Below are 15,538 nucleotides of genomic sequence, written 5' to 3'. Positions count from 1 at the left end.
CTTGAAACAACGAATGGATAATATCTACTCATTTAGTATGCACTTATTTTACCAGACATTTTGGGGCTCCTAAAAGCTGACAGTAATAAAGTCATCAGTTACTATAGTCCTTCAAATATTTGTGACAAAACATGTTGTATTTATAAGGGAGAGTAGAAATGATTGTTTTCTGTACTTAGTAAAAAATCACCTCATACATTACTGCATTATAACAATTTTCTACTAAAATTTATCCCATCTTGTATTATAAAAGTTCACTCTACTTAATTGTATAAACTATAATAATATACATAGAACTATATAAATATATGTATATACATATTTGTGCTAGCCTGGGACTGGATGCTGTCCCTAAGCTTTTGTAATTCGATGCTAGCTAGTACTATACTGCTTGAGCAACAGCTCCACTTCTAGCTTTTTGATAATTAATTAGAGATAAGAATCTCAGGTCCTTTTCTGAGTGGGCTATCTTCTAGGCTAGATTGGAACTGCAATACTCAGATCTCAGCTTCCTGAGTAGCTAGGATTACAGGTATGAGCCATTGTGCCTGGGCCAAACTTACTATGCTTAGTTATAGCTGAACAGCAATTCCTCATGACTGTAAGTTATTTACTGTTTTACCATATTAGTTTATACTTGTCTACTTTTAAATATTTGAATTTCTTCTCCTTAATGATTGGTAAACTTTCTGTTTGTTCTGATCCCATTTCATTATCTATAGTAGGAAAAATATCAGTATCCTAGTGTTTACATGTTTTACTTGCTCATTTTTAACATCGGGCTTTAAAGCAATTCTTTTTCATGTCAAATATTCTTCCTTGGGCTCTCTCTAGTTTGATATAAGTATATTGTTTATAACTTGCTTCCTGAAAGAAAACTTTGACAATTAAAATCATCACACTATCCACATTTGGTATCTGCTAGCCTTCCCCTTTGCTTGTTTTTGTGATATACAAAAGGAAAAAGAGAACAGCTGCTACAACAGTTAAATTCAAAACAGGAAGTCATGTGGTCTCTCCCAGGTACCTCTCAGGACTAATTTAGCTCCCCCTGGTGGCTAATATTATAATTCTTTTCTTGGTGTAATAGAATAGTATAACATTAATGACAATTTGGGATGAATTGGCTTTGGCTCAATAATTAGTAGTTACATTCTCTGGTTATTTTTGTGTTTAGTTGGCCTTTCATTTAAATTAGGATCCTTATATCTACCATTAAAAGAGCCCTGGAATCAATTGCAAAACAAAAGTAGATCATAGTTATGTTTCTCCTGCTTTAATCTTTTGACTCCTGTGAAAAACATATTTTAATGCCTTTTAAAATATTTCACATGATTAAAATATTGAAATCTACAATAGCAAATAAGATAATGAAATAGAAATGGAATGCTTAGGTTGTAATGAAAAGTTCAAATTTTATACTCATACAATTTAATTTCTCTAATTCTGTACAAAATTCTGAGCCTCCTTTTAAATTTTACATATTTTAAGTGTATTTATGTAAATATATAGAATAAGTTTGACAGCAAATGAGTCAACTATTTTCTTTTTCTGTCTTTTTTTTAATTGTCGGGGTATAGAGGGGTTACAGTTACATTCATCAGATAGTGAGTTGCTTTACTTCTTGAACACTGATACCCCAATTATTTTTTTTTTCTTTTCTTTTTTTTTTTTTTTGCCAGTCCTGGGCTTGAGCTCAGGGCCTGAGCACTGTCCTTGGACTTTTCTCAAGGCTAGAGCTCTACCACTTGAGCCTCAGCACCACTTCCGGCTTTTTTCTATGTATGTGGTACCGAGGAATTGAACCGGGTCTTCATGCATGCTAGGCAAGCACTTTAACCACTAGGCCAAACTCCCGGCCCCCCCAACTACTTTCTTATACTTTGGGAGAAAATGTTTTTTTTTTTTCAAAGGTTTTGTGTGTGTGTGTGAAGAGGCTTTAAAAAAGTATTTTTTAGTCCATTGTGGGATTTGAGCTCTGCGTCTGGGCATTGTCCCTGAGCTCTTCAGCTCAAAGCTACACCCTACCCCTTGGCCTGGGCTTTTTTCCTGAGCTCTTCAGTTCAAGGCTACCACTCTATCCCTTGAGCCACAGCCCCACTTCCCATTTTCTAGTTATTAATTGGAATTAAGAGTCTTTTGGCCTTTTTAGTGCCCAGGCTGGCTTTGAACCATGATCCTCAGATCTCGGCCTCCTAAGTAGCTATGATTACAGCAATGAGCCCCTGTACCGGGCTAAAAAAAAAAACACCTTTTGGGGGGTGGGTGGGGATTTCAGCCTCCTGAGTAGCTAGGATTGCAGGTGTGAGTCACCGCACCTGGCAAAAAATACCTTTGAAGGTATATCTTGTTCTTATAATTACTCTGTAAAAGATGGTAATTTGCTTTGCCCTCTTATGAGTAATAACAAGTATTTACTCATTGTGAAGTTGGAAGGAAGATGGGGATAGGCAGAAACAAACATCTTTTGCCTCACATTTATTATTCTGCTGTATCAGATATATTAGGTTAGAAAAATGTATTAAGTAGATCATTAATAGCCATATATGTAAATACAATCAATGTAAATCCAGTAGGAAAAGAATTCCTCCTCTGTACTTAACATTTTTTTTTCTTGCCAACAATTTATTTCTGACATCTCACCTTAAGATTACCTTCCAGGAACTAGTAGCAAAATATTAAAATATTCTTGTCTCCTTTATAATTTACTATTTCATAGGCATCAAAAATGTCCAATTTCTTTATTTACTATTTGCTTTAAAGGAAATAAAAACTGGAGTTAAAAAAATAAAAACCTACTTTTTTACTTTTTCCTGTACTCACATAATATAGACTTACAAAATGCATGTCTGTTTTAACCTTCTAAAATGCAGTCATACTTTGTCTTTTTCTCTATTTTAAATGCTAGTCCACAGCACATTCAATTATTTAATAGTTCATAATGATACATGACCAAGAAAAAGCTATGATTTTTTTTTTTTTTTTGCCAGTCCTGGGCTTGGGCTCAGGGCTTGAGCACTGTCCTTGGACTTTCTCAGGGCTAGCACTCTATCACTTGAGCCGCAGCACCACTTTCGGCTTTTTGCTATGTATGTGGAACGGAGGAATCGAACCCTGGTCTTCGTGCATGCTAGGCAAGCACTCTACCACTAGGCCAAACTCCCGGCCTGGAGCTATGATTTTTTGACTATAAGCAAATCTTCATAAATCAACAGGTACAATCAGCATCACAAACCTTGCTTCATATTTACTTACTTATTTATTTAGTGGGTCATGGAGCTTGAACTTGGCCTGGCTACTGCCCTACCCCTGGGCCTGGGCATTGTCCTTGAGCTTTTCAGCTCAAGGCTACTACCCTATCCTTGAGCCAGCCAAGCCCTACTTCTTTTCTAGAAGTTAACTGGAGATAAGAGTCTCAGGTTCTTTAGTGCCTGGGCAGGTTTCAACCATGATCCTCAGATCTCAGCCACTGGAGTAGCTAGGATTATAGGCGTGAGCCACTGTGCCCGGGGATATTTTGTTCTTAATAGAACTTACATCCTGTTTCATAGGTAAAATAATTTTAAATTTGTATTTTTTTAGATCAGCATTAAAATACGTGTATACTTTAGCTTTCTGGTTCATATCCAGCATGTAAGTAGGTTCCAAAATTCAGCTTTCATGCAGATTTATTACCTTAAATAACTTTATATTGAAATCATATATCAGCAATGCATTTCCTTGATGGCCCTAGTCTGTGCCTTGCTCAGAGACACTTATGTGACCTGTGCTTGGTTGGTAACTTTGATTTAGAGATATAAGGAAGGCCTGGGTACACAAAAAACATAAATCACAGCTAGGTCAGAGGATTATAAACAAATTTCATGAAATAAAATCTGTAACTTTAAAGAACGTTTTTAATTATTGGAGAAAAGGCCTAAAGAAAGGACAAAACTTATTCAAAGACAGAAAAGGTAAAGATGAATGAGCAGTACTGAGGGAAAAAGTTTAATTTTTTTTATAATTTTAGCAAAAATGAGGAAAATATACTGACGCTTTCATAAATACCATCACAAATTTGATTAATATCTTGTAACAAGAATGTATTTACAGAATGTTGTCTGATAATTCATCAGTTCTGTCCCTCAAAATCACTGTCCTTAATTAATTCTCAATTCAAGTCTTTTCTCATTCCTAAGTTTAGGAATGAGATGGGAGTCTGATCCTAGCTATTGAGAAGGATGAGATTTGAGGATTGCAGTTCAAAGCCATTTCCATTAGAGCTGTCTCAAATGGTAGAATGCTACCCTTGAGGAAAAAGCAGCTCAGGGTCAGTGCCTAGTTCTTGAGTTCAAGTCCTAGGACAAGCACAACAAATAAATAATCTATAAAATACACATAATTAGTCTTTTACACTTTTTTTTTTTTAAATTGGTGGGCTAGAAATATGGCTTAGTGGTAGAGTGCTTGTATGAAGCCCTGGGTTCATTTCCTCAGTACCACATAAAATAAAAAGGCTGGAAACAGCTTTGTGGCTCAAGTCGTAGAATACTAGCCTTGAGCAAAATAAACTCAGCAACAGTGCCTAGGCCCTGAGTTCAAGCCCCAGGACTGGCCAAAAAAAAAAAAAAAGAAAAGAAAAGAAAAAAAAGTTCCTATTAGAGATTATTTTTATTTTTTGGTGCCTGTCTTTATGTCTTTGCTTGACTTTTTCTGCTCAAGGTTAGTGCTCTACCATTTGAGCTATACTTCTAATTTGGCTTCTAGGGAAGAGTCTTAAGCACTTTTCTGCCCAGGCTATCTCTGGATTGCAGTCTTCAGAGTTCAGCATCTTAAGTGGCTGAGATTACTAGTGCCAAGTTAGAGATAATTTTAAAACTAAACAAAGATAACAGGCAGGCAAAAATTTTATTTTATCTGGGCCCCAGTGGCTTACTCCTGTAATCCTAGCTACTCAGGAGGCTGAGATCTGAGGATCAAAGTTCAAATCCAGCCCAGGCACAAAAAGACTCTTATCTCCAATTAACCTCTAGAAAATGGGAAGTGAGTCTGTGGCTCAAGGGTAGGGTGGTAGCTTTGAGCTGAAGAATTCAAGGCCTAGGGGTAGAGTGGTAGCCTTGAGCTGAAGAGCTCAGGGACAGTGCCCAGGGTGAGTTCAAGCCCCACGACCCACCCAAAAGAAAAAAAAATATATATACATGTATATATATTAGTTGTATCAACTTTTTTTTTTTTTTTGCCAGACCTGGGGCTTAAACTCAGGGTCTGAACACTGTCCTTGGGCTTTCTCAAGGCTAGAGCTCTACCCTTTGAGCCACAACACCACTTCCAGCTTGTTCTGTGTATGTGGTACAGAGGAATCAAACTCTGGTCTTCATGCATGCTAGGCATGCACTCTACCACTAGGTCAAACTCCTGGCTAATTGTACCAACTTCTGGCAATACAATTCATGTTAAAAATCTATTTAAACTGCTTTATTAAGTGTTCTCTAATTCATTCACTAATCAAAAATGCAAATAGGAATATTCCCAGCAAATAAAATTGAGTCAGGCAACTAGTTCTTTAAAGCAATTTTGAAAAAAGAGAAGCAATATTGGCTTGGATTAAAAAAAAAGTTAGACTACTCTTCATCTAAATTTAAAGTTAAAAGTACAAATCAACTAATTTTAGGTGTAAAGGCTTCAAAACCAACTAATAGCACTGGGGAAGAGAATTATTAAAAAGAAAAAGAGGAAGGAAGCAAAGAAAGAAAGAAGAGAGAGAGAAAGGGAGGAAGGCAGGAAGAGAAAGAAAGAAAAAGGAAGGGAGGGAAGGAAGGAGGGATGGAGAGAGGAAAAGGAAGAAATAAGGGAGGGAGAGAAGAAGGAAGGAAACCACTGTTAGAGTAAATGATTCTATGTAAGATCTTAACTTGGAGCCAGCAGGGTAGTGGCACATTGCCTGCAATCTTTGCCCAGGCTTGCTGAAGCAAAAGGATCAAGAGGACAATCTGGGGTATATAGGGTATTTCAGGCCAGATTAGAGCAATCTTCTCAAAAAAATAAAAATCTAAATTTAGGAAAGCAAATTATTAATTGATTTACTGGTGAAATACTGATTAGGTATTCTAACAGTTTAATTCTATAACTTGAAAAAATTGGTGTAAACCATTACCTATTAAACCACTCAAAGACAGTGACTTTCATTATCTCATGAGTTGCCTACCATAATGCTAATTTGCATTCAGTATGCCTCCACAATTTCTAGTAATACTGAGACTTTCTGCTATAAAATGTACTTGCAGCAGTTATCCAGACATGCAAAATTACAATCTGATCAGTAGTGTTTCGGAAAATACACAGGGAGATAGCTGTGCTTCCATAAGCAAATTGAAATATTAGCATTTTGAAACTGAATGAAAACATTCTGAGCCATCTATATATTAAAGACATTATTAAAATTGATGGAAAAACAAAATGAACAGTTTGATTTGTTAAACAACATTGTGTTTAATGGTGATTAAGGCCTATTAAGACTTTGGGAGGGGTGGCAGTTCTGGAGTTAGAATTCATGACCTCTTAAGACTGCCTTGTCCAAAAATTCAGCAAATGAAATACAGAAAAATTTTGTAAATGCATAGGCAAAAAGCCATGCTTAGTTGTTTTAATCTAAAGGTCTATTTTTCTAGCCAATAGGAAATACAATTTTTCACATTTATTTTTAAAATGAAGTTGATTTACTGGCATATCAAGGTAAATGTAAATAGACAGCAAACTAAATGGTGAATTAAAATATCCACACTTAAGTCTGACCTCAGCATTCACTAAACCTTTTCTGTAAAAATAAATCTCTCTGGCTTTTGCTTTGCTTGACAGTATAATTAAGTAGTAACAAAGTAGCCATATGTGGTTCTGCATATAAGGCCTTGCTAGTAGTCTTAGAAACATGCACCTTTTGAATCACATGCTTGGCACACATTTTGTGCCCAGAACTTACTGAATGAACTTTTACTGTAGTGCTGGATTTGGGCCAAGCCAACCAAATACTCGGACTTTAGTCAAAATAGCATGTACTTTGCAAGAAAGAGGGTAGTTTTGCCATACTCAGAAGGGCACAAGGAATTAGCTCACTATGGTTATGATCTAATGATACAACAATCCACTAGGTCCCTAGCATGCTCACTTAAAGAAACCTAAAAGCAAATAATTATCAGTTTGTTGGACTTTTGGTGTGGCTTCTGCTGATAAATTTTCAAATGTCTAGAAGTGATCTGTTTCCTGAACTCAATACACTGGCATATTCCTCCTACATACTTTTCCATTTTTACCATCTTAAAAGTTCTTTGTAGCATACAAATAAATTACCTTTATAGAGGAATGTGTTATGGATAGGAGTTCAGAAATGAGGGGAGGAGGTCTCAGGAGCATTTACTGTGTGGCATTATTCTGGTCTAGGACAGAACACCACTGAGAAAAAGTCAAACCTCTTATCCTCCTGGAACTTACCTTCTGCTGGGGCACGAGAGGACAAAATAGGCCACAAAGGCTTATAGAATGTCGCAGGGGAACGTGCAGCTTCCATGGTGGCCAGGGAAGCACCGAGGGTACCTTTGAGAAAGCGAGCTCTGGGATATTGTGGGGAAGAGCCCAGCGGAGGAACTAACAGGTAGAGGACTTCGGGCAAGGCAGGCGCCTTCCTCCCCAGGGCGCGGAGGCCACTGCAGGCCGACGTCAAGGCAGAGTGACCCGATCTTAAGACCCTCTCTGATTTCTAGGGCACAAGGATGACCTGTAGGCAAGTCCTGCCATAATTTCAGTGCATCAGTCCATACACATAAAGACACAATTAATGTTGCCCTTAGCCGAATTCACTAACTCACACATTTCGACCTACCGCACTTTTAACCCGAAGATCAGCCTTTTAATGTACACAAAGAATAACAGAACCGCGTGCGGATGATGAAGTGACTGCCTTTTACAACAAGGAAACACAACGGGCACGGCATTGTACGCATAATCACACTTCGTACTCCAGCCTCGTCCAAGGCCTCAGCTTTTCAACCCGACAAGAGGAAAGCAAAACGTCCGGAGCGCTGGGGCCCTGGGGTCCGGCTCCACCGCCCGCCCGCCCGCGGCAGGCTCGCTCGCTCGCTCGCACAGCGTCGCCTACCGGCCTTCTCCCGACTGCTCGGGAAGAATCAAAACCGCCGCCAACGAAAGGCAAGGGCAGCAGCGACCACAGATTTCCCGAAGTAAGTGCATCCCCAAACCAACACGATTCCAGCTCGATCCGGCCGGGACTCCGCGTTTCCATCGACAGTGCGCTTAACCTCGCAGGAACCACCGAGACCGCATAAAGTCGGGCCTCTCCCGAGGAGGAGAAGCGTACGGTACATCCATCCGCCCGGCTGCATGGACACCATTGGGGGTGGGGGGGAAGCGCCGTCCCCCTCGAATCGCGGGCGTCCTCCAAGCAGCCGCCCGACCTCCGCGCCCAGCGCGGCCTCCATCCGCCCGAGTCCCGGGCCCATGGGGCCGTCCGGGGCCTGAGCGTCCGCACGCCCGCGCTCCGTCACCAGAACCCGGGCCTCCAGCAAAATAAAGCCCGGGTAGAAGCCGAAGCCCAGCGCCGCGGCACTGACGCCGCCTCGCAGGATCCACAGGGCAGGCAGCGTCCACAGTTTCGCCCGGCGCCGAAGCGCGCAGGAGCCGAGCCGCCGCCGCCGCGGGGCCGCCGGCCGCACCCCGGCCCTCAGGAGCGCGGCGGGCGCGGAGCGGAGCGGCGCGGCGGGACGGGAGAGGCGAGCCGGAGTGACGGCGGCGGCGGCGGCGGTGGCGGAAGTGGAGTGGGGAAGAGGGGGTGGTTGTTAGTGTTTGGCGCCGGCGGAGGGAGTCATTCCTGCAGCTGCACTTCCGGTCGGCATTTTGTTCTGAGAGGGAGAGACGGAACGAGAGAGAGAGACACACACTGGGCTCCTTCCCCCCCCCGCCCTCCCCCCTCCCTCCGTCGGTACCGACTCACCCGACACCACCAAGCCGCAGGGAGGGCCGCCCCCGCCGGCAGGAGGATTGGTTCCCGGGCCTGTGGCGATGTCCCCCCGGTAGCGCAGGCCCCCGGCCGGGTGTTTGTGAGTGTTTCTATGTGGGAGAAGGAGGAGGAGGAGGAAGAAGCAGCAGCGATTTGTCTTCTCGGCTGGTCTCCCCCCGGCTCTACATGTTCCCCGCACTGAGGAGACGGAAGAGGAGCCGTAGCCACCCCCCCTCCCGGCCCGGATTATAGTCTCTCGCCACCGCGGCCTCGGCCTCCCCGTGGATCCAGACGCCGATTCGCCCAGGTAAATTCCTGCTCTTTATTTCGGCGGCGGCGGCGGCGGCGGCGGCAGTGGCGGCGGCGGCGGCGGCAGTGGCGGCGGCGCCAGGTCCTCAGCGTCTCTCCTCCTCGCTCCCCTCCCCGCCGCTTCCTCAGCGGCCCCGGGTCTCCTCCGCGGGCGAGTCGAGAGTTCGCTCCTCTCTGGTGGCAGCCACCCCGGGTGGTTGGTGGTTTTGTACCCTCTCCCGGCCGGCTCCCGTGGCGGGGACTGGGCTCCTGCCGGGCGGCCGGGGAGGCGTAGGCCCGGCGGAGAGTGCAGGCCGCGGGCCAGCGGAATCTACTTGAGCTCGGGGATTAGGAGAGCTCCGGGCTGAGCGGAGCGACTGCTGGTCGGTGACAGGCCTCGCCCGGGAGAGGAGCCGTAGCTAGTGAGGAGGCGGAAACAATACAACTAACAGCGAATGTGCCCTGGTCGTCCCCATATTTACAACTTTCCCGGTCCGGGAGTGGGGAATGTCCCAGTGAAACAAACAACCCCCCTTCTTCCCCCTGTGACCCCATGAAGGGAGGAAGTAGTTTCAGTTAGTGAGACAAATGTAAATACTCAGCGCGGAGACAGTGGTAATTCTTTCTCTTTGCAAAACTTGTTTGGACGTTGCAAAGTTAATAAAGGCTCGTTTAGGAAAGAAAAAGAGAAAATTAAATCGTCCACATGTATATTCAGTGTAGAAAATCATAATATAGTAGACACCACACATTTCCCCCATCCCTCCTCTAAGAGCTTTTATTTTGTTTGACAGTGGATTGCACATGGGCTTTTTATTCAGGGATAAGTATGAAGTACTTGACAGGTTTTTCTCTGCCGCTTTATGTTTGTATGCGTTATGTAAGGACAATTTAAAACGACTGTACATAAAACACTCAGGTACTTCCTGACCTAAACCTGTACGAGGTTACAGAGAGTTTTAAATGTTACAAGCGTTGTGCCGAAATAAGAGCAAAATTAGTTTTCTTTAAAAGGATAAAAATTAAAGTTATACCTAAAATCCTTAGGATGTAAAAAAAAAATGTGGAAGGTGCCATCCTTTCATGTCGGGGCAGATCTTCTTGAGGTCCCAGGATTGTCATTGGCTGTTTGTGCCATGATGTTTGACTGTGTAATGAGAGAGGTGTCATTTTAATAGGTCAAATGTATCTGTAAATGCTGGAGAAAAATATCAGTTCTATCTTAACAAGTTCTAGTTCACGAGTAAGTTAAGTGTTTACAGTTTGTTTGTAGAGGCTTTGGCATTATAAGTTGGTGTAAGAGGGCAGTGGGGGAAAAACCAGTTTAAAAGCCTTACAAACTGCATAGAAAAACAAACGTACCTGAGTTTCTTTTTGATACTTCGTTTCATATTCGCTGTAGGAAAACTGATTCGTTAAAATGAAGCAACACTGCTCAATAAAGTCCCTTGTTTTACTTGTGGGTGTCAACATTGGTTCAAATTTTCGGTGTCTTATTATTGTTACTGTAAAATAAGTTTTTGTGGGATAATTTTTGAGTTTAGCATTCCGCTAACAAGGAAGTGTTCCACATTTGCAGAAAACACACGGGTGAATGTTTAAAAGAGAGAAGTTAATATAGCTGTCACGTACTAGGCATGTTTTTAATGCTATAAATCCGTGTAGTAGTCAGTAGCGTGTCCGTGATTTGTATTGGTCAGGGAGCAGTTTGAATTTTAAAAAGCCTGAAGCTCCTGCTGAGCCCCAATCCCGGCCTCCCTCCCTCCCACTAATCTCCTATTCCTGTCTTTGTGCTGCCTGCTCCTGTTATACACTGTTTGCTACGGGCCTCAGGCCTAGGGCGGGTTGGGGTTATTTGCGGGGTGGGGGGGGGCATATTACGGGATGCACCCATGCCAGGGAGGGAATATTGAAATGCACAAATCTGAAGAAAGCCTAAAGTTAGGTTTGGGTGGGATGGATACAGTGGGATAAGGGTTTCATTATAAATGTTTAAGGGCCTTTATATGTTCCAGTGATTATCTTGACAACTTTTATGTGACTTAAAATACGGAGATGCCAGGCAAGGGATGAAATACTAAACATAATGGAAAGAAGAGTTTTTACTTAGTTTTCATCAGCAACTTAGTTTTGAGTTTTATAGTTAAGGGAAGCCTTATGCGGATATTTGATTCAATGTGATAGATGTCAATTTTACAAGATTTTTTTTTCTTGAGTCTTAGGAATTAGATTACAGTCCGCATCTTATTTTTCCAGTCCTACATACGTAATAATTTGTAAGTAATAGAGGTGTGGCTAGCATTAAAATAGCATGGCCATTACTAGAAAGTGCATTTGAAGATTTTTGTTGTTGTTTGCCTCAGACCAATGAAATAGGTCCTTTTAAAGAAGAAAATTCAAAACTTGAACTTTAAATTTTTGATAACAATTGGAAAGGACAATTGTGTTTCACTAAGGACTACAGGTAATCTGTTGTACCTCTTGTGTAGATTGAGATATTCACAAGTCACTCTACATCCCCCTCCCTTTAAAAAAAATTCAGTAAAAAGAGGCCACCCATCATTAAGCAGTCCAGTAGGTTTATAGTTCTATTACATTATTTGGAGAAATAGTATACACTGAGAGGAAATCTCAACAAATGTGGGTTATTATTATTTTTTTAATCTGAAGAGTTAATGATAACTTGAAAACAATTCTAAAATAATGAAAATCCAGTAAATCCAAATATAATGGATACTTAAGATGTTTTAAGATGTATTTATAGGAGGCTTCCTTTTTAAAACAAACTGTTTACTAAAGTTACTTTACTGTATTTTTGAACTTATGCTAGGAGTCATTTCATTACTATTCAACCTTTAAGAAGAAAAAGGTGATATCTGAAGAAAGATTGTTGGAGGTGTCTATAGGAATGAAAAGTGAAAGTTTTTACTATGGTAGTAAAACCAAACAATTTTCGTTCAGTCTATTGATTATTATCACATTTCAAAAATATTATGTGCCAAGCTGTACCAATTCATAAGTAAACTTTTTTTTGCTTGATATGAGACTACCAAACTCAAATATGTAGTTTAGTTCTAGGCCTTCTTAAACTAATTTCATGTTTAAAATTTTTACCAGTCTGTCATCAAACTTTCATGAAAACATCTGAGCCACCTATGTTAGATTTTGACTTAGACTTATTGTGGGATTTTTACTTTCTCAAATAAGATGCCCAATAATAATATAAGACTAAATAAAAACTTTGAGTTTTACTTAATTTTAGTTCGTTTTGTGCTTCTTAGGAAAAGCATAATTTGTAAGTCTAAAATTTTAAAATAATATTTCACTTTCATATTAAGTCATGGGAAATCTGGGATAAGAAATTCACTTTAGAAAAATGTAGCTTTGATTCTGTTAATCACATTTAGCAAAAAAGTAAATAGTAAATTACTGGTTGTTAACAGTAGTCTTACAGACATTAAAAATCTCTAGTAATTGTCTCTTCCAGTTGTCACAATTCTTTGTATTTAAATTACATACTTTGACCTGAGTTTACAAATATTCTCATATTCCTGTAGAAGTAGTCATCATGATTTCTAATCTTTATTAAAATCTTGAAAGAAGCCTTGTGATGAGTGTAGATGCATATGAGTCAAGTTATAGAGATTCCTTGACAAGAGATACTTGTTTCTTGATTGTATTTTCATGACATGAAAATACCACTTTTACATTATAAATCCTAATCTTGTGTATATGTGTTTGGTGTTTGATTTCATTTTCCTCTGTCTCTACTAAGGAATGAAAATGCTTTGTAGTAAATGTTACATAATGTAAAATCATTCTATTTATAACAAATTAATAGAGGGGACTTTCATTTCTATTTGAGTTTAAAACAATTTTAAAAAATCTCTTTAAGGTCCTCATTATAATTTTAAAGGATATTTTATGTGTCCAGAAATACTTTTCCTAGTAAGTAAAGTAATTAAAGTAATTTGAGCTATTTGTCTTGCATGTGATTTTTGTTTTGGTACAAATCTGGAGTTCATTTTAATGAATTTTGTCAGATTGCATTTTGTTTTAAGGCATATTTCTTTTTATTCCCATAGTGGTGTTATTAAGAAACATAGTTTCATGATATAGCATTGCTAGCTAAGATTTTGCCTTAAGAGGTTTGAAAGGCTTATTTGCCAGGAATTATGTTAAGAATGTCCCTTAGAATGTTATTTAATTCTCTTAGCCAGCTAGTGAAGTAGAAACAGTTAATAATTGCAAATTACAGGTAAAGAAACCTGAGGCTGGAAAGTGTTAGAAAATTGTTCATGGTCTTATAATTAATAAATGCTTAATTTATATTTGTAGAACACAACTCTACATTTTTAGTTTTAGTAATTTTTGTTCTCAAGTATTAGAGTTTAAATTCAGGGCCTCTCATTTGCTAGGCAGGTGCTTTACCACATGAGACATACCCACATTCGTTTTAGTAAACCTTAATAATCCTTGGTTATTCAGCTGATTCAGTATTTAGAAGTCATGTAGTCAAACAAATCACATACTCAAGGTAAATAAGTTTCATATTCAGCTATATATTGTATATATGGTATTTTTCATTCAACAAATCTTAACTATTTTAATTGTATTAAGCAGTGTGAAATTTTTTTCTTCCATGTTTTTAGTATTGACTGAAATTGTGAAAGCATTTTGAAGGAAGAAAAGATTGAGTTTTGGAGAATTATTTCATCCATGGCAATATGTATCAGCAATGCTAGTATTGTAAATGAATCTATAATATGACCAGTATTTTTAAATTTCAGTATTTGTGTAGCCAGAGATCTTTACAAAGATTGCAACTTGGGAGGTTATATAGTTAGGCTAGGTTGTATACTTAGTGAAGAACTGCTGCTGTTGTAAAACAATGTTGTGGGAAATCTTTTATGAAAAGGATTTATTCTTTATGGTGAATCTTTATTTTTAGAGGTTTGAGTTCAATATAGTTTAAAAACTTTAAAATTTAATATCATCTTTTTGGATCAGGCACTGTGTGTTTAGTTTGTTACATTTGTAGCATGTAATACTGTTGAGTGGTTTTCATATTTTAGAATCCCTATAAGTACCTTTAGATTATTTTTCCAAGTTCTTGACATTGGTTCGTGTGTGTGTGTGTGTGTGTGTGTGTGTATGTGTGTGTATGTGTGTATGTGTGTGTATGTGTGTATGTGTGCGCGTGTGTCCGTCCTGGGCCTTGAATTCAAAACCCGGGTTCAAGGTTAGTTCTCTCTGTCAGAGCCTCAGCACTACTTGGAGCTTTTTGGTGGTTAATTTGAGATTAAAGTCTCATAGACTTTCATCCCTGGGCTGGCTTTGAACCACCATTCTCATACTTAGCCTTCTGAGTAACTAAAATTACAGTCAAGTCATGACCTTCGGTATCCAGCTTAACAGTGGTTTTATAGTTAAACTGACTTACAAATGATTAAGTGACTAGCTCCAGGTTCACATCTAAGTGGAGAAAGTATTCTAGAGCCTAGTGATGTACCCAGCAGCCTTAACCACTACACTGTGTATCAAGACCAGCAGCCTTAACCACTACACTGTGTATCAAGATTTGAACCTCCAGGTTATCCAATAAAGTTATGGTATTTTTGTTTTACAAACATTGAAATGGAAGCCCATCGTATTTAAGAAACTTGTCCTGGGCAGCAAATCTGGCAAGTGTTAGAGAGAAGACTAGCACTAATTCTAAAATATCTCTGTTCTTTCTATTCGACCGTCTTGCCTTGTGATGGGGAAGGGAGGGTGGACAGTCTCTGTTCTTTCTGTTCTACCATCCTGTGTTGTAAAGGAAAGGGGACAGTGGACAGTCTCTCTGTAGCCGAGGCTGACCTCTAATTTGTCACTCTCCTGCCTTCAACCACCCAAGGGCTAAGATACAGGCATGTACCACCATGTCTAGCTGAAAAGAGTGGGCTTGATTATAAAGTAATCTGATTTCGACATGGTGTATAGCAGTCCTCAAAGAAAATGTGTGTGGTGGTAAGAATGTAATCTAGTACTTTTTTCATTCATGCTAAGCACATAATTAAAACTGAGCTATCTTGATAACCCACTCAAAATAGAGGGATTCTACAAAGTTTTGGTATGTTACAGATAATTCTTTATTTGATTGTAGTCTTTGTGCATGTGCCCACATATACTATGTGTGTGTATGTCCATCCTGGGGCTTGTACGTGGGACTGGGCACTGTCCCTGAGCTTTTTTGCTCAAGGTAGTGCTCTCCCACTTGAGTCA

General features: G+C 39.9%; 1 protein-coding gene across 6 annotated transcripts in view; it reads left to right on the top strand.

Moving 5' to 3' along the window:
• The window catches only part of Nipbl (NIPBL cohesin loading factor), a 184,863-nt gene that overhangs the window by 4,900 nt on the left and 164,425 nt on the right, over positions 1–15,538 (top strand). For 2 of the 6 annotated variants that reach the window (XM_090332037.1, XM_090332032.1), the window contains exon 1: positions 8,814–9,293. The exons of 1 other annotated variant lie outside the window; for it this stretch is intronic. The gene's annotated coding sequence lies outside the window, so the exon portion shown is untranslated. Of the gene's footprint in view, positions 1–8,194; positions 8,211–8,269; positions 8,349–8,812; positions 9,294–15,538 lie in introns of those variants that run through there. 3 more of the 6 variants (XM_090332036.1, XM_090332034.1, XM_090332038.1) reach the window with 3 other exon arrangements.

This window comes from Megascapheus bottae, chromosome 4 (assembly GCF_031878675.1).
Source record: "Megascapheus bottae isolate mThoBot1 chromosome 4, mThoBot2.hap1, whole genome shotgun sequence".
Classification (NCBI taxonomy): Eukaryota; Metazoa; Chordata; class Mammalia; order Rodentia; family Geomyidae; genus Megascapheus; species Megascapheus bottae.
The sequence above is the reverse complement of the archived record's forward strand: the minus strand, read 5'-3'. Positions and strand labels throughout refer to the sequence as shown.